The 24,394-nt window shown below is 36.7% G+C and overlaps 1 long non-coding RNA gene across 1 annotated transcript in view; it reads left to right on the forward strand.

Annotated features, from left to right (window-relative positions):
* LOC141514177 (uncharacterized) overlaps positions 1-24,394 on the forward strand; it is a 100,645-nt gene that overhangs the window by 69,348 nt on the left and 6,903 nt on the right. The window contains exon 2 of the long non-coding RNA XR_012475963.1: positions 16,395-16,509. This is a non-coding gene — a long non-coding RNA (uncharacterized LOC141514177). The remainder of the gene's footprint in view (positions 1-16,394; positions 16,510-24,394) is intronic.

Consider the following 24,394-nt stretch of genomic DNA (forward strand, 5'->3'; position numbering starts at 1 on the left):
AAACTTTACAAAAATGTATGTTGAAACTATTTACATATAATTGGAAAAATAAATAAATTAATTAACATTTTACAAAAAGAAGCAAAAAATGTCTAGGACTAGGGAAGGGATAGGTCTATTGTTCTCTAGCTGAATCAGATTATATCTAGAATTATGCTTGGTTTGAGGGTGGTATATATTAATTTGGACTTTGATGATAATAATAATAGCTAGCACAAAGTTTGTAAACACTTTACAAAAGTTATCTCATTTTATTATTTTATCTTTATAATTACCATAGGAGGGAGATACTATTTTTATTTCTATTTTGCAGATGAAGAAGCTGAGAGAGACTAAGAGACTTGCCTAGGGTTACCTAGTGAGTTTCTGTCTGTATTTTAACTCCTTTCATTTCCTTTCTACAGTGTTATCTAGCTGCCTCTGGATGAATACTGGGTACCCAAATGAATACAGGACAACTAAAAAGAGTCTCAAGTTCATTCCATTTAAGAATCAATTGAAGGAAGTAGTGATGTATGCTTAGAAGCTCAAGGAATAAAGGCTTATGGCAGCAGCAGGAGGCATATGGTAACTGCCTTCAATTATCTGAAGAATTGTGGCAATTAGGGTAGTTCTACTTTTCTCAAAAGGACAGCACTATGAGTAATGGTTAAAAGTTGTAAAGATAAAATTTAGATTTGGTATCAGGAAAAACTCTAACAATTAAAGTTGTCCAGTAGGGGAATGGAATCTTTGGCATGTCGTGGGTAACTTGTTGGAAGTCTTTGAGAAAAGAATAAATGACTACATGTGGTAGATGTTTTAGTAGGGGCACTTGTTCAGGGATGTATTGGACCAGATTATCTCTAAGGTGCCTTTGAATTCTAGAATTCTTGGCTTATGGTTAAAGATAATCTCTCTGTTAGGTAGAGTCCATGCATGATTTCAAACAACTTTTAAGATTCAATTTAGTTCAACAAATATCTATTAAGCACATATGTACAGTGTTGTGCTCAGCATTGAAAAACAAAGACTAAAACAAACTCTCTCTCTCTCATTTACTCATAAATTCTTCAAATAATTTTTCCATGTTCTTCTAATTTACTTTTATTACCTTTTATGTCTAAATCCTTTATCCATTTTGATCTTATTTTGTAATATGGTGTGACATGTTGGTGGTCTGTGTCTAGTTTCTGCCAGAGAGCTTTCCAGTTTTACCAGTAATTTTTGCCAAATGGTGAGTTCTTGTTCCAAAGTTTAGATCTTTGGGTTTGATGAAAACACTAGAATACTATTGTCTTTTACTACTCTGTGTTGTATACCAAATCTTTTCAATTGATCCAACACCCTATTTCTTTTTTAAGAAAATTATTTTTTCAGTTTCATTTTTTAATATTTCAATTTAATTTTTTAATTTTTCAACACCCTATTTCTTTTTAAAATGTTTTTTATTTTTTCAATTATATGTAAAGATAGTTTTCAATATTCATCTTTTTGTAAGCTTTTGAGTTCTGAATTTTTCTACCTCCCTCCATTCCCTACCCCTCCCTATGACAGTGAATAATTTGATATAATCTGATATCTGTAGTTATGTTGAACATATTTCCATATTAGTCATGTTTCAAAACTCTATTTCTTAACCTGTCCCAGATTGTTTCAATGAATATTGCTTTGTAATAGAGTTTGAAATCTAGTCCTGCTAGAACACTTTCCTTACTTTTTTTTTCAGTGATTTCCTTGATATCTTGACCTTTTGTTATTCTAGGTGAATTTCCTTATGATTTTTCTACTTTATGTAATAACTCTTTGGTAGTTTGAATTTTCTTTTTTATGCAATTTATATTTCTCTAGTTATTTAGGTCTGTCTTTGTCTTCTTGTATGTATCTTCTTGTAATTACTGAGTTTGTCTAGATGGGTAGACTCCCAAGTATTTTATATCATTTGCAATTATTTTAAATAGCATTTCATTTTTTTCATGTCTTGTTGCTTTAGGTAGCATTTCCAATACAGGTTGAATAATAGTGATGATAATCAACATGTTTGCTTCACCCCTATTATTGGGAAGGCTTCAAGGTTATCCCCATTACAGATAATGCTTGCTCTTGGTACTAGATAATTAGTATTTATCATTTTAGGGTACAATAAATAGGTGGTACAATAAATAGAGTGCCAGACCTGGAGTCAGGAAGACTCAGCTTTGTGAGTTCAAACCTTTCTTTGATCATGGTTTTCAAATAATAAAAGTAAGATAATTTCAGTTATTTCAATGTCTTAAATGATCTCTCCTTGATCAGTTATTTTTCCAATATGAAATTTCACATTTTCTTCTATTTCATCATTCTTTTGACTCTATTTTATTGTTTTTTGTTATCTCAAGGAATCATTAGCCAGCAGTTGTTCATTTTAATTTTTAAGAAATTATTCTTTAATGAGTCTTTGTACCTCTTTTTTTATTTGATAAATTATGCTTTTTATTAAAGATTTTATTTATTTTGAGTTTTACAATTTTTCCCCCATCTTACTTCCCTCCCCCACCCCCCCCAGAAAGCAATTTTAACAAATTATGTTTCTAAGGAGTTGTTTTCATCAGTAAATTTTTGTAATTTTATTACCATTTGCTCAACTCTATTTTACAAATGCTAGTTTCTTCAGCATTTTTTTACCAAACTGTAAATTGTCTTGTCATGATTTCTTGCTATTATTTCTTCATTCAATTTTTCTTCCACTCTTATTTGATTGTGAAAATTATTTTTAGCACTTCCAGAAATTCTTTTTGGGTTTGTGTTGTGTTAAATTCACAATTTTTTTCCCTTTGTGACTTTCTTGTAGTTGTTTTGAAATAATTATTTTCTTCTGAGTTTGTGTCCTCTTTCTTCCTTTCACTATAGTAACTTTTTCTGGCCAAGTTCATTTGGTTTGTTGTTATTTTCTAAATTTCCTAGTCTATTTCTTGATTTTGAACTTCATGTTAAAATTGGACTCTGTTCCTAGTGTCAGGGGAGGGGATTGTCTCAAGTGTCAGGGGTTTGTTTGTTTGCTTGATTTTTTGCACTACTTTTTTCAGATCTAATTCCAGAATCTTAGAAGTTTTTAAATCCTTCCAAGGTGCTGTGATATAGGGAGAGATGTGTCCCTGGTCCTTACTCAAGAAGGTCCCCTGTTCTCTTGGTACCAGAAGTGATCCTGCTCCAGGACCTCTATTCCCTTTGGTTTGAAAGTGATCTTGCATCTCATGACTCATGAACCTTCTTGATCAAAAGTGTTCTCTGCCCTTGAAATGTTACCTGGAAGTGTGTATAGGCAATGGAGCTGTCAAACAGTACCTGGTCCTGTGCCCAGTGATGGCAGAAGGCTTCCCTTAATCTCTTTCTGACCAGTTTTTCAGTCCCCTTACCATCTCTAATTTGAGACCTGGTTGCTGCTGCTTCTGTGGCCATCAAGTGCTGTTACTGGTATTTTATGCAGATGAGCTCTATACTAGCCTATACTACCATATCATAGACTTCTTCGATCTTCTAAGTTGTCTTGGATTGGAAGAATGTCTCTCCTTGATCTTTTATTAACTCTACCCCACTCCAGAATTCAATCTGAGGCATTATATTAAACTTGTTTGGAGGAAAATATTGAGAAATCTTGACTGTAGTGCTTCCTCTGTTTTGTCATCTTGTCTTTGCCTCAAAAGTGAGGTTTAAATTAATATCTTCCAATATACTACAAAAAAAAACTCAAGATGGATACATGACCTGAATATAAAAGATTGCACCATGAAAAAGGATTAAGAACAGATGACTTTCACAACTATAGCTAATGTGAGAATTCTTTATTAAGGAGATCATGGGGAAAAAAGATAATTTTGAAGACGCAAAATATTAATAATTTGTGCAAAAACTAAATTAGTGAAAATAGAATTAAAGTAGGAAAAAGTAGGGTAGGAAAATGTTTGAATCCAAAATCACAGATAAAAGTTAGATATCTTAAATACATAAGAAATGATTCAAATGTATGATATCAGGATCTGGTCTTTGATAGATGTGTGTGTGATCAGTTTAAAATTAATTTTTTCAAATGAATGAAACCAGATTTTTTTCTTCTCTTCACTTTTCTCCTGCCAGGTTCCAGATGTTCTATGGTTTGATATCCTCTCAAAGCCAGAACTCAAGGGTCTCCACTAAAATATTTATTTTTTATTAGACAACCAGAGGACATGAGTTCAAATCAAAGGAACTTTTTTAGACTTAAAAATTTTATTTGTTTTTCCAACTACATGCAATGATAGTTTCAACCAATCATTATTTTTTTTTAAAATTTATTTTTATTAAAGATATTATTTGAGTTTTACAATTTCCCCCCCCATCTTGCTTCCCTCCCCCCGCCACAGAAAGCACTCTGTCAGTCTTTACTTTGTTTCCATGTTGTACCTTGATCCAAATTGGGTATAATGAGAGAGAAATCATATCCTTAAAGAAGAGAAGAGAAGTCTAAGAGGTAACAAGATCAGACAATAAGATATCTGTTTTTTGCTAAATTAAAGGGAATCGTCCTTGCACTTTGTTCAAACTCCACAGCTCCTTAACTGGATACAGATGGCACTCTCCTTTGCAGACAGCCCAAAATTGTTCTCAATTGTTGCACTGATGCAATGAGCAAATCCTTCAAGGTTGAACATCACCCCCATGTTGCTGTTAGGGTGTACAGTGTTTTTCTGGTTCTGCTCATCTCTCTCAGCATCAGTTCATGCAAATCCCTCCAGGCTTCCCTGAATTCCCATCCCTCCTGGTTTCTAATAGAACAATAGTGTTCCATGACATACATATACCACAGTTTGCTAAGCCATTCCCCAATTGAAGGACATTTACTGGATTTCCAATTCTTTGCCACCACAAACAGGGCTGCTATAAATATTTTTGTACAAGTAAAGTTTTTACCCTTTTTCATCATCTCTTCAGGGTATAGACCCAGTAGTGGTATTGCTGGGTCAAAGGGTATGCCCATTTTTGTTGCCCTTTGGGCATAGTTCCAAATAGCTTTCCAGAAGGGTTGGATGAGGTCACAACTCCACCAACAGTGTAATAGTGTCCCATATTTTCCACAACCCTTCCAACAATGATCATTATCCTTCCTGATCATATTGGCCAATCTGAGAGGTGTGAGGTGGTACCTCAGAGAAGCTTTCATTTGCATTTCTCTAATAATTAATGATTTAGAGCATTTTTTCATATGGCTATGGATTACTTCGATCTCCTCATCTGTAAATTGCCTTTGCATATCCTTTGACCATTTGTCAATTGGGTAATGGCTTTTTGTTTTAAAAATATGACTCAGTTCTCTGTATATTTTAGAAATGAGTCCTTTGTCAGAATCATTAGTTGTAAATATTTTTTTCCCAATTTACTACATTTCTTTTGATCTTGGTTACATTGGTTTTATCTGTGCAAAAGCTTTTTAATTTAATGTAATCAAAATCATCTAATTGGTTTTTGGTGATGTTCTCCAACTCTTCCTTAAAATTGCTCCCCTTTTCATAGATCTGACAGGTAGACTAGTCCTTGATCTTCTAATTTGCTTATAGTATTGTTTTTTCATGTCTATGTCCTGTAACCATTTGGATCTTATCTTGACCAATCATTATTTTTGCAAGGTTTTGAGTTTTGCAATTTTACTCCCTCCTTCCTTCTCTTCCCTCCCCTCTCCCCCTGACAGAAAGCAATCTGATATAGGCTCTATTTTTATAACCAGGCTAAACCTATATCAGTATTGAACAAATTGTGAGAGAAGAATAAGATCCAAATGGAAGAAAAAAGACATTAGAGAGAGAAAAAAGGCATAATACATGACAACTTTTAAAAATTGAAGCTGAAAAGTTTTGATCTTCATTTAAACTTCATAGTTGCTTCTCTGAATATGGATGGTATTTTCTATCATGAGTCTTTAAAAATTGTCTTTAAGTCAAAGGGACCTAATAAAATAGCATAATAAGAAAAGCAGTAACAGAATATTCTTCCATAAATTTGAATCTCACTCTCTCTGTACCAAAGGTCTCAGCAAAATTTTGTATATGTATACTCAATGTTTATTATATATTCCCATGTTATACAATATATTTATTAAATGTTTATTATATATAAATTATCCATATATTTGTGTGTACATATGTAGAACATCAATCTATGAATATATATGCATATGTAGATAGAATATATATACACACACATATATATGTATATTCTACTCACCAAGTGAATTTAGAGTAACATGCACGGAGGATCATACACTTAGGAACAATGTGTAGCTAGATCAGGGCACATATTTTAGGAATACTTGGAGTTAGGGTATGCTGTGGAAGGGCACAAATATTGGGAACATGTGTGGTCAGGGTTGATATGTGAAAGAACAACTCACATTACTAATGCCATGGGGCTGATGATGTCTTGTGGAGATGTTATCATTCTGCTTGATAGGGCTACTCTCCCTAGGATGATATATCTGTTTCTGCTGCTCCTTTTCCATTCCCTCTACTACTAGCTTCTTATCTTCATATCTTCAGGCCCTCAAATTAATTATTTCATCTTCTGTTTGCCAAGGCATAATGACTAGAAAGAAGTTTCCTGATTTGCTAGTGAGGTAATATTCCTTAGTCATAACCAGAGGCTATGAATCACCCTATCTGATCTGGGTCACCATAACAAAGACTTGGAAGAGCACCCACAGGCTAATATTACAATTATTCTCTCAACTCCCTGTGTTTGGGGCTTGTTAAGTCCTTTTTACCAGAAAACATTGTATCTAATAGTGAGTTAGAAACTCCTCAGAACTCCTGTTTAACCCTCAGGGAGATCTTATAATTCCAAAAGCAAATTCAGGATCAAGTGAGATATTTGTAAAGCAGTATATCTGATAAACAGTAGGTGATATATAAATTCATATTTCCTTTCTTTGGTCTTCCTTCTCTCAAACAAACACCCATGACTTGTTTCAATTTCAAATTGAGTCTTATCTAACAAATGAATAAGTAGGGAAAGGCATGTAGGGGCTCTGCAAGGTCAGAACTCTGAGGTTCAAATCCTTTGTTTTAAATTTTTGTCTTTCAAATATAAAATGGCCAACAACAAACTACCAGGGCTTTGAGTTACCTTACAGTGGGATAGTTTCTTCTTGGATAAGCAGGCAACCTGCTGTATATATATATATATACACACACACATATATATACATATATATATATACATACACACATATATATATATATACATGTATATACATGTACATACATGTGTGCACATAAGATATCCCAAAAATCTTAGCAAAATTTTATATATGGATAGATTAAAGTTTCTTATATTCATATGTTATGTCATATATTTATTAAATATTTATATTAATTATATATAAAATATCCAAATGGGTGCATACATACACACACATATGTGTAGATATATTCTTCTCTGGGGAACTTTAGGATTGTCCTACTTATCCTTAAATGGGGCACTAGTGTTCTATGAATTAAATCCCTTCTTCTACTTTGAAGCAAATTAACAAGATTTCATTTCATCCATAGCTCTACCTAAAGCCTATTATCTTCCTCCAGTCTCTTTCCCAGTTAAACCAAAACACTTGGAGGGCTTGAAGCTGCAGACTGTCTCTGTTCAGAGAAAAGGACACCACAGCCATTGCTATAACCTTATTGTGTCTCTAACCAAGTTAGCAAAAGGAGCCTCTGGTAAGGAAAATAAGCAATATCACCTGACTGGCACCAATCCCAGAAATTATATATAGGGTTCTTGTAAATGCACCCTTGCTCCTGAATATAATGTCCTGGTTGGCCCTGGTATTCATGACATTCATGACACCACCATACCCAGTCAAACAGAATTTAAGGAGCCATAGGCCATGAGTTCAGTGGTTCCGTGTCAAGACAGATTCACTTCTGGTTCTACTCTGCCATTGTCAATTCCAATAATAGAACTCTTGCCTAAGTCTCTGGTTCTATTTTAGGGTCCCAGACTGTTAAGTGCTCCAGCCATACTGGGACTGGAGTTCTGACATATCCCTTTCCAATAAGTTCAATCCATCATATATTAACTGCTTATCATATTCAATGGACTTTGCTGGGCTTTAGAGAGACAAAGATGAAATAATAGAGTCAAATCAAATTATCAATTAAATATTAAGCTCCCACTGTGTGTAAGGCCATGCATCAAATGTTGAAGATACAGAGAAAGGCTAAAGACAGTCCTTGATCTCAAGGACACCTTGGATAGCTAGGTGGCACAGTGGATAGAATGCTGAATCTGAAGTCAGGAAGACTCACGATCCTGAGTTTTAAATCTGACTTTAGACACTTACTAGTTGTGTGACCCTGGACAAGTCACATAGACTTGTTTGCCTTATATATAAAAGTAGTGGGCAAGTTAGATCGCACAATGGATAGAGCACTGGCCTTGGAGTCAGACACTTGACATTTACTAGCTCTGTGACCTTGGGCAAGTCACTTATTCCTGATTGTATCACATTCAGGACCATCTCCAGTTGTGCTGATCCATATCTGACCTCTGGACTCAGATGACTCTAGAGGAGAAAATGAGGCTGGTGACTTAGTATGGTCCCCCACTCACTCAAATCTAATTCATATTCTTGTCATGTCATTGCCTCCTTGACATTATGATCCTCTTTGAGAAAGGAGGACAAACATCACCATCATCACAAGGAGGGAAATGGCAAACCACTCCAGTACATTTTCCAAGAAAACCCCAAATGAGGCCATAAAAAAATCGAACACAACTGAAATGATAGCACCCCCAGGAGCTCACTTTTTAATGGAGGAGATAATACCCAAACTATTATTGAACCGTAAGAAATGACAAACTGAAAGAATTGCACTATATAGGGGCAACTAGGTGGCACAATGGGTAGAGTGCCAGACTGGAGTCAGGATCACTCCTGTTCCTGAGTTTAAATCTGCCCTCAGACACTCATTATTGATGTGATCCTGTCATATAGTAAATCACCTAATCCTATTTATGTCAGTTTCCTCATCTGGAAAATGATCTAAAGAAAGAAATAACAAATCACTCCAATATTTTTGCCAAGAAAACCTTAAACAGGGTCAGTAAGAATCAGACACAACTAAAAAATAACTGAATTGAACTGCACTTATGAAAGAATTATAATAAGAAAAAAAATTGAAAAATTCTAGAAGGAAAGACTTGTATTTTATTCATAAGCCACAGTTTGTTCTGTCAAACTCTAATCACAAGTATACATGGCTTGGTTTTTTTTTACAAATAAAATTGTGTCTGTTTTTCCTTTTAATAAAACCCTTAGGTCATTGGGGATCCCTTAGTCAAGGCATGAAAACTGTTAGATCTTATGGTAAATTTCTATATTGATTTTCAAAGAATTCCCATTCATAGCTCTAGGTGTTTCTTTTAAGTTGCTCTTTTGGTTTTCAGATAAAGAAAGTCAGTACTGGGGACTGTAGACCGGAATGAATTTCATTTGAGGACAAGATTTCCAATATGACCAAAAGACTTATTGTTCTTACTTGAACAAAGGATGGAATTCTATATTCACTAGAGGTTGACAAACCCTGGAAAGTATCACAGATCTTCATTGGTCCAGAGGCTACATTCTATTCCTTTTTCCCTGTGGGAGTCCTTGCTGATGCCAGGAGGGACTAGCTGGCACACACTCTTTTTTTCCCCACTTAGGAGGGTCATCACCCTACTCCTAGCCTCAGGGCACCCTAGAAAGAAGAGTGATAGAGTTTTGGCTCAGAAGTTTGAAAATGCTGCCAATCCCTTCTATAGACCACCTTGCTACATGAAAAGGCATGCTTTTTTTGTCAGGTAAAGATACTATCTTTAATGAACAAATAACTTTTAATTATCCATAGTTAGGAGATCCACATCTAAGTCATGGGGAAGACATACCTAATTTGTAGAGGGCAAAAAAACTGGGGGATCTACCTGAAGGGTAACATAAAATGGGTTTTAACTTGTTATACAGAAGTTAATAAACTCTTAATTATCTGGGATCTAATCAAACAGAAGGATCAAATAACCAGAATTTTACCCCACAGCCTTATATGATGAAAAATAGAATAAGGAATGATGATGTGGAGTATATTCAGAATTATCAAAGAAAAATCAAATTGCATTTAGTATAATTTTCTTATTAATACTATTTGGTTATATTATGATTTATTGAAAACTCTTTTTCTATGAGTTGTCATATATTGGAAATTCTATGTTCACCAGAAGATTCAATTAAACAAAATACCCTTTACCTTGCAAACTGGTTAATTGAGAGTTTGCTGTTTTTAAATACAAGAAATTGGTTAATTAATGATTCCTCATCTGTAAAGTGAGAGAGTTGAACTTCATGATTTCTCCCTTCTAGTTCTTGAAATTCTAGGAAAGATCATGGAGTTTTCTGAGAACTCTTGGTCACCGATTCCTTAGAATAAACAATCAGCAAGATGTCCTAACCAGCTCAGTGAGATTTGCTATCATTGTAAGAGGGTTGGAAGAACTGGTCTAAATAGTAAGGTTTGGGTCATTGGCAGATATAATGGGTTGATTAATCAATAATTATTGAGTGCCCCCCTGGTTTCAGATTGCTGTTTTCAGTGCTTTACAAAATATTTATATTTTCACCTCAGCAGGTTAGCCATAGTTCCCTATTAAACTATTGAAGAGTAGATTGTAGCCTCAGATTTAGAGTATGATTAGTTTAAAGGTACCTCAGAGGCCATATTGTCCAATCTATACTTGAAAGGAATTCTCATTCTAATGTACTCAACAAATGGTTATCCAGCTTTTATTGGAAAGACCTCTAAGGAGGGGAAACCCACTGCCTCTCAAGGCAGCACCTTCTACTTTTGTGCACCTCTAATCTGTAGGAAGCTTTATTTGACAGCAAGATGAAAGTGACTTTTTTGGTAAATTCTTCTTTTTGCTTTTGGTCTTGCCATCTAGGGCCAAATCAAACATATTTAATCCCTCTTCCACATGCCAAATCTTCAAATACTATCATACTTCCCCCATTTGGTAGTGGTTGGTTTTTAAAATTCAGCCAAAAGATCTTATATTTGTCCCTATTGAATTTCTTCATATTAGATTAGCTCAAATCTCTAGATTTTTATGGAAACTTGATTCTGTCAGCCAGCATGAACTGGATCATAAAATTTCATCTTTGGAAAATGTGAAGAATATTCCATTGATATTTTAATCCAAGTCATTGATGAAATGATACTAACCAACATAGGGATTGTCTCTGGAGTACCTCACTGGAGAATTCTTCCACATTGACTTTGAATCCAGAAAACAATCTCTGAATCCATCTAATTTTGTTATCATCTGGTTCACATCTTCTCAAACTGCATGATAGGCACTCCATTAATTTCTAGCTTCTACAAAAAGAGCTACAATAAACTGTGTCCCCTTCTTCCTTTCATCTCTTTTGGGGATACAAGTGATATTTCTGAGTCAAAGAATATGTTCAGTTTATAACTTTTTGGTCATTTTTGCAAATTGCTTTCCAGAATAGTTGGAGCAATTCACATCTTCACCAGTAATACATCAATGTGTTAGTATCCAGGAACCCCATCCAACATTTATTATTGTATTTTTTTTTTTTTGTTAAGGGCAACACATGGTACAGTGGATAGAGGACTGGCCTTGAGGTCAAGAAAACCAAGTTCAAATCCTGCCCCAAACATATTTTAGTTGTATGATCACGGGCAAGTCATTTTACCACTTTCATCATCAGTTTTTCCACCTGTAGAGTGGAGATAATCATTGTACCTATTTCACAGATTTGTTTTGAGGTTCAGATGGAATAACATATGTAGAACACTTTTTAAAGTTTACTTGGATAAAATGCTAGCAATTATTATTTGTTGTAATCTTTGTTGATATGATGATTGGCATTTCATAGTTGATTTAATTTTTAATTAAAAAATTGTTCATAAAAGCTTACATTCTAATGTGGTAGACAATGTTTAAATATAGGATATAATATTTTGTTAAGTAAGATAATACATGCTATTATATGATACGATATATTATTGTTGCTGATTGTTCGATGATCCACCTTTGATGAATCATTCGACCCAGAAATGCGGGTGTAAAAAGAAAATAGAGATTTGTTAAAAGAAGTTACAACACAGTAGTAGTACACAGAAGTAATAGGAAAGTTAAGAAGAGATTAAAGGGGGCAGCTAGGTGGCGCAGTGGATAAAGCACCGGCCCTGGAGTCAGGAGTACCTGGGTTCAAATCTGATCTCAGAAACTTAATAATTACCTAGCTGTGGGGTCTTGGGCAAGCCACTTAACCCCATTTGCCTTTCAAAAACCTTAAAAAAGAGAGATTAAAGAAAAACTCAGGTGGATTACTAATTAATCTTAGCAGGCCAGCTGCCAGCCTCAGCAGAAGTCTGGAAAAAGGAGAGATGGAACCCCTCCCAAAATTTCCTTAAATTCCCCCTCAGGGTCCTTGGGAAGAGGTGGTGACCTGGGAGTGGCCCAAGTTCTGCATTGGAGAGTTTGCCTTTTGGGGAGGGGTTTGAAGGGTCTAGGATTCCAGTATGGGTGGTCTCTGATGTTGTTTCAGCACCTGCACAACCTAGCTGCTCCTTACCAAAAGAGAACAAGGTTAGACTGAAGGTCAGGATGGAGTATTTTAACAGAGGGATAAAAGAAGAGGGAAGATTTTTTAAACAGTGCAAACAAAAGATTTATAAATTTTGTTTCCAATTGATTTCAATATTTCCTATGCCCATGGTTCTCTGCATCAATATAATATTACATGAATATGGAAGATAATTTCAGATGAGCAGTTGTTAGCACCAGAAGGGACTTTTCAGCAGAAGGTAAGATTTGAACTGAGTCTTAAAGGAAGTGAAAAAACCAAGAGGGGAGCAGAAGAGCATTCAGTCAATAAACATTTATTAAGCACCTGTTTTGAGCCAGGCACTATGTTAAGCACTGAGCTTGAAGCATAGCAAATGCAAAGACCAGAAAATGGGAGAACAAGAAACTGTAAGTGGTGTAACTGAATCCTAGATTTATTGAAGGGAATAAAGGGTTGAAGATTAGAAAGGTATGAGGGGTCCAGGTTATGAAAAGTCTCATATGCTAAATAGAAGAGCTTATATGTGATGCTAGGGAGCCATTGAAAGTCACTGATTAGAAAGTGAGAATTATTACTCAAGAAAAAGTTTAGAGATTAGAGGAGGGAAAGATCTGAGGCTGGGAGATAAAGTAGAAAATTATCAATAGTCCAGGCAATAGATAATAAAGAAAGGAACCATGTTGTGGTTATGTGAGGTAAGAAAAGGTAACATGTAGGAGTGATTTTATGAAGGAAATACTAAAATCTGGTAAAGCATTTGACATATATAGTGAATGAGAGTTAAAGGTCAAGGATGACAAGTGTTATCTTCTGCATTAAGGATTATGAGAGATCACATAGATGATGGTCTTTATAATAAGTTTAGTTTAGAAGAGGGAATAATTGGAAAGGGGCTCTAGGCATGTTGAGTTTGAGATGCCTATAAGACTTGTCTAAGGGGCAGGTGGTAATATGTGACTAACTCAGGGAGAGTCAATACTATCAAAGTATCAGTTGAACACAAAGTACCATTGAACACTAGAATGAATTCTTTAGGGTTCTTTTTAAGGTCAATCATCTTGGCAGATGGTGAGGGCCCAGGAGTACCTTAATTGCCTTGGAGAATGCCCTGAGGTGGAGGAGAGGGGGAGAGGATGGAAAAGTTCGTGCTGCAGTTGGTTTTGGAGTGGGGTCACAATGAAATGGGAGGCAAACAGTGATCACTCTCCTCAAACCCCAATAGCCTTGGGGCAGAGTAATTAAGTGACTTGGTCCAAATCATAGTTAGTAAAGGAAAGAGTCAAGACTGAACTCAGATTCTCTCACTCCATAATGAGTTCATGCAGGAATCCCTTCTGTGACATCTGCAAAAGATGACTATGTAACTTTCACTGAATAAGTGGAGGAATGAAAAGGCATTTATTGAATTAATAACATGTTCCAGATACTATAATGAACATAATTCGAATATCAATGCAAAAGTGAAATGGCATGTTCCTGCCTTCAAGAATATTATATTCTTTTTGGTTGTTTGTTTTTTTGCAAGGCAATGGGATTAAATGACTTGCCCAAGGTCATAAAGCTAGGTAATTATTAAGAATGTCATATTCTAATAAAGACAGATAATGTATATGGGAATAGTATCTAAGGGAGTATCTGGGGGGCAGCTAGGTGACACAGTGGATAGAGCACTGGCCTTGGAGTCAGGAGGAGGATGGGAATTCAAATCTGCCCTCAGACCCTTGACACTTACTAGCTGTGTGACCTTGTCACTTAACCCTGATTACCTCCCATTTGGGGCCATCTCTAGTTGTCTTAATCTATATCTGGTCACTGGACTCAGATGACTTTGTAAGAGAAAGTGAGGCTGGTGACTTAGCACAGTCTCCCACCCCTCCACTCAGATCCAATATACTTGCTTGTCATGGCTTCACCTCCCTGATGTCATGGTCTTCTTTGAGAATGAAAGACAAACTTCAACTGGGGATTTAGAGAAGTGATGACTTGATGTCTAGAGTAGTCAATTGCCTTATCATTTCCAGAAATGATAGCATACTAATTTTATTAATTTGCCCAGATCAAGAGATATGAAGAGGGGGTAGATGATGAGATTGCTAGAGTGGACAGGTGGATTTGAAGTGAAACAATCTAATGAGATGGTTGGAGGCCTAGGTCCGGTTAAATAAGGTGAACTAGTTGAACGTAGTTACTCATCAGTCCAGGCTCCCAAGCCTAAAGTGGGGGTTCAGCTGAATGAATTAACTTCCTTAGTGACAATGGATTGATGTTTTCTGTCTGTTGTATCCAGAAGTGCTATTCCCATTGAATATATCCTCAATTAGTTTTACTTTCATCACATATTTCTTGGAATGCGTCTTAAGCTTTTTAGGTCATTTTTTATAAGGGGACTATAATTGAAGTTACTTTCAAAAATTTTTTATATTTAAAATAAGTACCTAATTTGGTTTTATTATAAAGTTATTATGAATAGTAAGGCATATCCTATATGAATGAGATAGACAGTTCTGTAGCTGGACAGTACTGATTGAGAGTTTTTTCTTTAGAGACATTAAAACAATTTTGGGATCTCTGAGTCCAATCCTCTCATAAGGCTATGAGCATTAGATGTGTTGAACCTCAGTGGCTTGATCCAGACCCTGGAAAAGCAAATTGTTCTGGAACTGTACCAATGAGCCAGTTGTTATGCCAGAAATGGAGATAGAGTCCTCATCTGGCATGCTCACAATTTAAATCAAAATGGTCAGGTCTTTAATTTTATTTTATGATCCACTCTATAACAGATATAAAGCTCTCACAGGCAACAGTCCTCTGGCTAACCTCAAAAGCTACAGTTGTACTTAATTGAAAACATATTGAAGAGAATCTGTTGCCATCTGCTTTTCATTCTGAACGGAAGCATCTTCTGCTTTGTATTAGACACATTCTGATAGTCTGATGGGCCCAGGGGGCAGAGAAGTTAGGTCACTGTGACAGGAGATATTGACAATTCAATTTAATGTAAGCCAGTGCACCTTGTAGAAGGGGCATCCACTTCTGGGTCTGTAGGGCACAAGAATTGCTTAGACTATAAAGTCCATTGGTATTTAAAGTTCTTCACAACCTGGTTCCTTCTCCCTTTTCCAATTTTCTTATTTCCTATTCCACTTTGTGAAGCCTCCAATCTTGCCACACTCTCCACTTGCTGTTCTTTGCATTTGTCAAGCCATTTTCCATTTCATGCCTTTGATTTGAGATTTCCTATGAATTACCCCCTTTTCCAATCCTTAACTCTCAGAATCCTTTGGCTTGCTTAGCAAATCTTTTCCTTGGAAGCACCTAGCTGGTACAGTGGTTAGAGTGCTGGATCTGGAGTCAAAAAAGATTTCCATTCAAATTTGACCACTGATACTGTGTGACCGTGGGCAAGTCACTTAATTTGTTTGCCTCATTTCCTTATCTGAAAATTGTTGTTGTGAGGATCAAATTAGATAATACCTATAAAGTGCTTAATATAGTATCTGACCCATAGTAGGTGCTAGATAAATACTTATTCCGGGTCCCTTCTTCCTTGACTCCCAATAAATGTCATCCTCATGAAGATTACCTTCCATCGACCTTTTACATTTATTACTCTGTGATCCTGAGTAATTCACAACCTCTGTTGGTTCTGTTCATAGTCATTGTCTCCCTGGCAGAATCTAAACTTGTTTTCTCTTTGAATTCACATAGCACTTGTAAAATACTTGGAGATTGATTGCTTAGTCTTATTTTTGTTCACTTCCCATCATATTTCTCCTTTTAGGTGGTTAGGAGTACCTACTGTGTAAGGCCTGCTTCCCACCTTTGGTGTCCACCTGATCCATCCAACTCTTGTCTGTGGTTCCAAGAAGCTGTGGCATCTCAGTGGACAAACCCTGGTAAGCCATTTAGGCAGAGAGGCTAAACTAGATTAAGACTCACCCTTTGGTGAATTAGGGTGGTATCTATTCCAAGTATGTGAAGATTTTTGCCCAGTAGAATGGGTACATGAGAAGAATTTGTTCTAATGGCCATGAAGGTGACCTTATTGTTTTTGCCTGTGAAAGCCAGACAGTCTACCAGCAGCATGCCAGGAAACTGAATTGTCTTAGGAAAATCCTGAAGAACACCCGGTACAGGACAAGATAAGATGAGGCCAAGCATTCAAACTCTACTGCAGAGAGTATAGCTCTAATGGGATGGCCATGTTGTTTAGATGCCACAAATACGTTTGATTTTTACAGAGAACTCATCCAAGGCAAGCACTCAAAGGGAGGTCAGAAGAAGCATTAACAAGGACATTCTCAAGGTCTCTCTGAGGAACTTTGTGATTATGAGGCATGGGAGACCCTGGCACAGGACCACCCATCATGGTATGCCTACATCAAAGAAGAGGTATTCTTTGAGCAAAGCAGAATTTCAGTAGCTCAAAAGAAACATGAGATGCACAAATATAGACATCTCCACTTCAAATGTTCATGTTGACTATTTGTGCCTGTTCTTTCTGAGCTTGTAGTGGTCTGATCAGCCACAGTTGGACACACTGTACCTTGACCTCGAAAATAGTGATGATGTGTTGGTCCTTTTTGAGAATGAAGGACAGTGACCAACTATCAGGTGCATGCTATATGACAGTATTAGTATTAGTCCTGACAAGATGTGTGAGTTAGGTGCTATTAACCCCATTTTATAGCTAAGGAAACAGAACTAGTCAGAAATTGTGACTTACTCAGGATCACACAGTAATAAATGTCTGAAGCTGCATTTGAACTGAGAAATCCTCACTCCAGTCCAATGCTCTATCCATTTCCCCACTAACTGCCTTTCTGGAAGCTAAAGATTGCATTTGGAAACACACACACACACACACACACACACACACACACACAAACACATAAACACTCACACATGAAATATTTAAATAACAACAGGAGGCAGCTTATGGTGAATGCTAAATGAGAAATAAGTGTAGGAGTATGCTGGAGGCAGCTTAAGCTAGGGACAGTTGATTGTTAAATTTATTTAGTGTGAAAATGTATACTTTAGAAATTATCTTCCACCAAAAATTATGACTTGATTTTATGGATTGTCTAGATATAAGAAAACATTGGAGAAAATGTTAATAATAATAATAACACAGCTTCAACTTAAAAGTATGTTGTGTTCTTATGACAAAACATGATCATGGTGGAAGAGTAATGGGAAGACAGACACATGCGTGAATGCATTGTTGGCGGAACTGGAAATTGGTCCAATCATTTTGGAAAGCAATTTGGAATTATGCAAGTGAAGTGATTAAAATGTTTCCATTACTGGGCTTATACTCCAAGGAAGCCATTGATAAAAAGAAAGTTCTCATATACACCAAAATATTTATAACACCACTTTTTGCAATGGCAAAGAGATAGAAACAAAATGGAGATAGATGCCCATTGACTGGACTATAGCTAAACTAATTGTAGTGATTGAATGTAATGGAATATTACTGTGTTGTCAGAAATGATGAATGAGATGAATATAGAGAAGCACGGAGGTCTACATGATAGAGTGAACTAAGAAGTATCAAGAAAACAAAAGACTCAAAGACTTAAACAATGAAAGTAGAATGAACAACTTCATAAACAAATCAGATGCATTTTGCAGCATTTTGGACATTTTTAATACATTGATTGGTTGTGTTGATTTTTCCTCCTTTTTCTTTTTTTGATCTTGAAGAAAGTACTATTTGGTAGTTAAATGACTCTGGAAAAGGGAAGGGGAAGGATACTGAGGAAAACAATGATGATGTTAAAAGAAGCTTATTTTTTTTAAAAAAAAATGAGTCATGTGTACATTCTTGCCTGCAGAACCTAATTACACACCCTGGTTAAGTGCCAAGGGTGGGGAGGGGGGAAGAGAGAGAGAGACAGAGAGAGAAAGAGAGAGAGAGAGAGAGAGAGACAGAGACAGAGACAGAGACACAGAGACACAGAGACACAGAAATACTGTCTAATGGGCAAGGTCTGTTTATCTTGGGCACCTTTTGTGTTTTAAGGTGAAGATCAGAAGAGACTTTAGATAAAATTTAATTTTTAAGAAAGCTAGTTGTTGGCCACATATACATATGGAAGCCCAGAATTGCTTTCTATATACTCCCCCAGGGAAGGGAAAGTAGAATGACCAAACTCCTCAGATTTAGTTGTCTACTCGTGAACCTTTGTCCCTACCATTCATTTGTATGGGAGAAGAGTTTAGGGTTTGAAAAGCTGGGAGGCCCCAACTCAGAGAGTCCCTAGCAATTTGCTGGAAGGTGAATATTTAAATTAATAAAGAATAGTTTAAAAACTAAAAGTTAAGCAAGGAGCTAAATTGTTTTCCTGATCCCAAGTCAGGTTGAGACTCTAGGCAAAGAACCCTGATCTTGGAGACCAAGGAATAAAGCTAAAAAAAATAAATAAACATAAGCCTAAATACATTGGTTAGCTATAATTACCCTGTCCCTGTGCTCTCAAAAGCTTAGTATCTGGGATACCGAAGCTCCTTCTGGAGAAGAAATATGCATTCTAGTCCTAGTTCGGAGGAATGAACAGGCCTACTATGGAAGAAAAGCTGTTGATAGCTCAGCATTTAGAACTTATTTTTCTAAAAGAGATGTAGAAGAAATGGAGGTTTTCAATTAAAAGAACAGTGATGGAGTCCACTCTTCCAGTGAGGAAAAAAACTTCAATCACCTGAATTAAGACTCCAATTAAGGCCAGAATCTGGGAGTAAAGAGAAACTTAATGGAGTGGTGACTTGTAGGAATGAGAAAAGATTATAAAACCAAGAGAAAAACATCCATGTAAGACCATCAGGGAACAGCTCCTGAAGAAAGGAAGGAAGGAGTGAAGGATGAAAGGAGAGAGGGAAGGGAGGCAAGGGAGAGAGAAGACCCTGCTCATGGTGACCAAGGAATAAAGGGAGGGAAAAAAGGAAGAAAAAGAAGCAAGGAGAGAGGAAAGGAGGGAAGGGAAGAAGGGAAGGGAGGGAGAAAATACAGGAAGGGAGGGAAGGAGGGAAAAAAGGAGGGAGGGAAAGGAAGTAAGGGAGAGAGGAAGGAAGGTCCTGCTTATGGTGGCCAAGAAATAAAGGGAGGGAGGCAAGGAAGGAAGAAACAGAGGCCAGGAAGGGAGAGAGGAGAGAGAGAGAGAGAGAGAGAGAGAGAGAGAGAGAGAGAGAGAGAGAGAGAGAGAGTAGAAAGGAAGGGAGGGAAGAAGGAAAGAAAGAAAGGAGGGAGGTAGGCAAGGCAGGAAAGGAGGGAAGGAGACAAGGAATACAAGAAGGAGGAAGGGAAGGAAGAAAAGAGAGAAAGAGGCAAGGAAGGAAGAGAGGGAAGAAGGCAAGAAAGGGAGGGAGGGGAGAAAAAAGGATGGAGGGAAAGGAAATAAGGGAGAAAGGGAGGTCTTGCTTATAGTGGCCAAGAAATAAAAGGAGGAGGCAAGAAAGGAAGGAAAAGTGTCAAGAAAGGGAGGAAGAGAGGAATAGAAGGAAGTAAAGAAGGGAGGCAAGGTCAAAAGGAGGGAAGCAAAGAGGGAGACAAGGAATGAAGAGATGAAGAAGGAAGAGAAGGAAGTGGGGAGGGGAAGAGGGAAAGAATAAAGAAAGGAATTAAACATTTATTAAATGTCTATTATATGCCAAATGTTATCTCATTTAATATTCATAATAATCTAGATTCTATTATTATCCTCATTTTACAATTGGGGAAACTGAGACAGACAAAGTTTAAGTCCAGAGTCACACAGCTAGTTAAATGTATGAGACCATAACTGATCTCAGGTCTTTCTGACTCCAGGCTCAGGTAAATCCATTGTTCCACCTAACTACCTCTCAGAGATTGCATGACATATTCATCAGATAATTCAAAGCATGTCCAACATGCCAACAGCAAAGGATAGCCCTCTAACCTTAGTAGAAGACACCAAGAGCCGAGCAGAGTTGGAGATCTTCCACGAACAGACCCTGCCTATCCATAGGTATCTCTCTCTATGAGTTCCTTAAGTGTACACATTGTTCTCACTGGAGAAGTGTGTGCATTAGGGGAGAGCATGTCTCAGGTCCATGGAGGAAATGTTATTTTCTTCCTATGCTGTTTCATGACAACCTTTTATTTGATTGTGTTATCAGACTGACTAGTAGAGGTAAACTCAATGATGAGGGCTAATGAGCAGTGGGGTTTGAATGGATTCAGAGCCACAGAATAGCTTAAACCTAAAGTAACCTTGTGGGGAAGGAAGATTTGGGTGAATCTGGATTGTCCCCAGACCTCAAGCGCTACATTTAACATCCTTCAATATGAGAACAGTAAGCAGCTGTAAGTGTAGCAACATTTATTTTGTTATGGCTTGCCCTTGCCACCATTTTATAACACATAAATAGAAACAGCATTATTTCTTTATTGTTCTAGGATTGTTGGTGGATGCAATACTTTTTATAGGAAAGAATAAAGAAGCAAGCCCCCTAGCCCCCTGAGCTTGGAATGAAAAGCCTAAGCTGGAGCACACTAAGATAATGGAAAAAAAGTAGCACATACCAAGCACTGATGGGATTGAGGTCATTCTGATTGGAGGCAGGTGCCAAACATAACCTCTTCTTGTGTATTTATTTCATCAAGGAAGGTACCAGGCTGAGACCCAGGCTCTGTGAGGAAATAACTAGAGATTGTGTGGAGATAAGAAGAGTTAAAGCTGGGTCACATCCAATGCTGAATATGGTAGCCAGGATGACTGAGACAAAGAAAGGCTGATGGAGAGGTTTCCAAGAAAGCTTTAGTCCAGGGACAGCAAGGGACCAAGTTCATCAGCAAAACAGAGTTCAGAGGAAAACAAAATAGAAAATCTCATGAAATATGAAACTGTATGAAATTAAATACTTGTAGGGTAGGTGAGTTGGAGTAAACTACTGCTACAAGGCAGACTCTCCCATGTTGGATTATTCCAGTGTCTTTTCAGTCAACATAAGACTATAGGTTGATAAGAATAAGGGACCTTATAAGCCATCTTGTCCCACTGACTTACAAAGAAAATAAAGTTCAGAGAATTTGAAGAATTTTTCCTATTCTTATATAGCTTATAGATATGAAAGGTAAGGTTTGAACCCAGTTCTCCCCGACTCCAGGATCAGCATTCTTTCTGCTTTGCCATGCTGCTTGTCATGGTGCCTTTGAGGAAGGGAGTGGGATGAGAAGTCACAAGAGTATAAATGGGTGAACCATTCTTTGTTAAGAAACCAGAGTGATAGAGGAAAAGGGGAGTGTGGGGAAGAAGATAAAAGTGGAAGTTGGAGCAAAAGAACAGAGTCATTTTGTACTCCTACCTTAAAAATCTTTACTTTTTTCCCTTTATAGATTGTAAAGCCCTTTTATATTTATTAACTCGTTTGATATTCAGAATGCAACAATGAGAGGACAGGACAGATAATCCTGTTTAGTTGACAATAATGAACTTGAAGCCCATAGAATTTAAGTTATTTGTCTAATGTCACAGAGTAAATTGCTGGTAAAGCAGAAATGAGAATCCAGCTTCAATGATATTTATAATACCTACAAACTAGTCTCAAATATATGACCGTAATTTCTTTTCTTTCTATGTTATTTATTAGTACTGAAACCATATTTATTAGATACTTATATGCCAGATGCAGTGCTATGTACTAGAGATATAGCTCAAAAAAAAAAGACCATTCCTGCCCTCAAATTTCATTAAAAATAGAGGAATATAACACATTGGGGAGGGATAGGCAGGAAGAAGTCACAGGGCTGGATAAAGAGGACAATCAACTGGTGCATTTGAATAGTGTGCAGAGCTTGGAGTAAGGAAAACTCATCTTGCTGAGTTCAAATCTGGCCTCTGACACTAGCTGTGTGACCCTGGGCAAGTCATTTAACCCTTTTTGTCTCGGTTCCTCATCTGTAAAATGAGTATCTTTGTCAATAAAACTTTGAATGGGGTCATGAAGAGTCAGGCACAACTAAGATGACTGAATAACAACAACAACAGAGGGTTATAATTAATAGGGTGCTCTGGAGTTAGGTAACCTTAGGTTTGAATCTCTCTTCTCATATAGACTAATTTTGGGACCCTGGGAAACAACTCACCGCTCAGTTTCTTCATTTATAAAATGAAAGAGTAACATGCAATGATTTCTAAGTTGCTTTTCATCTCAAAATCAGTGATCCTTAATTTAATTTTTGGTACCAAGAGCAAGAGATGGAAATTAGGATGTAGCCCAGTAGCAAACTGGTCAGAGTGCTCTGTGTCAGGTCTGGGGCCAAGCAAATGTGATGAATTTTGATCACTCAAGGGAACATGGTGCCATGTGGAAAACTGGAAGACTGAGTTGGAAGAGGAGGTGAAGCTGCAGAAATGATTCCGTTTTGTAAATGGATGGAAGTATTGGGATTTAAGTACATTTTCTCTAGATTTCCTCAAAGCATCTTTGAAAAAATAAGTGGTGCCTCATCTTATTCCACATGGTTTTAATTTCTTCTATTAGATCTCTGTGTTTTGAAGAGTCTTTAATCCAACTTTTATGAGTCTTAGACAATTGCCCGTGTTTAGAGGTAACTTGGTGGGTCAGAGTAAAGATTGTGGGGTCTAGCATCAAAAGGCCCTAAGTTAAAGTACAACCTCAGACACTTCCTAACTGTATGATCTGGAAAAGGCAATTAACCTCTGTTTGCTTCAAGTCCCCTTTTGGGGATAATGATAGCAAACTACCTCACAGAATTGTTGTGATAAATCTGTAAAGTGCTTAGTACTTTACATGCATGTAATACCTTCTACATAAATGTTATAATAATAAAACTAATGTTTATTATCATATATTAACATAGACTGCTATCTGCATGGGTGAAGTGAATTCCATATCAGTAGTTTTCACACTAATGAAATTATAAATCTTTCAAGTGAGTAAAAGATAAACAAAACAATACACCATAGCAGAATGAATGATGGTTTTGGAATCAGAGGACCTGAGTTTGGATTCATTTGGTCCTTATGAGTCCTCAGGTAAAGCATCTAACTTTTCTGGACCCTTGTTGTTCAGTCATTTGCCATTTCCTTCTCCTGCTCATTTCACAGATGAAGAAACTGAGGTAAACAGAACTAAATGATCCCAGGATCACACAACTGATATCTGAGGTTGAATTTGAACTCATCTTTCTGATTTCAGGCCCCTCGATTTATCCATTGAGCCACTTAGCTGCCTATTTCTTTAGGTCTAGGCTTCCTTAAAAAACCAAAAAAGGTCATCTTTTTTAGTTCGAAACTCATAATCTTATAATCCTAAAATGAATGAATAAATAACTGAAAAAACATTCCTTTGACATCTGCTATGTAAATATTAAGCAATGAACTATGAACACTAAAGAAAAATGTAGATGTAAGACAGCTCCTTCCCTCAAGGTATTTATTCTCTAAGAAAGGTAGTCAAGACATTATGTCAGAAGGTGAATTTGATTCCTGTCCCAAGTACTTAGGTGGTATTTGGATGAAAATATATTAGTGTTAGTTTGTTAACCAAGGCAATCCAATAAAGTTATTGCATTATATGCCAAATGGCATGGTTTCCCATGTGCCACCATTTTCATTATACCAAGATTATTTCAGCAAAGATAGCTAAGCTGGGAGGGAGTCATTATTTTTACAGTAGTAGTGGTAGAAGGGCACAAAACTCTATTACTTTTGGGCATTTTTGGATTAGAAGCAAGGGGGTACTGATAAATGTGTGATTATTGATTCTCAAAAAAACGTACATTCAATATAC

The sequence above is a fragment of the Macrotis lagotis genome, chromosome 1 (assembly GCF_037893015.1).
Source record: "Macrotis lagotis isolate mMagLag1 chromosome 1, bilby.v1.9.chrom.fasta, whole genome shotgun sequence".
NCBI classification, from domain to species: Eukaryota; Metazoa; Chordata; class Mammalia; order Peramelemorphia; family Peramelidae; genus Macrotis; species Macrotis lagotis.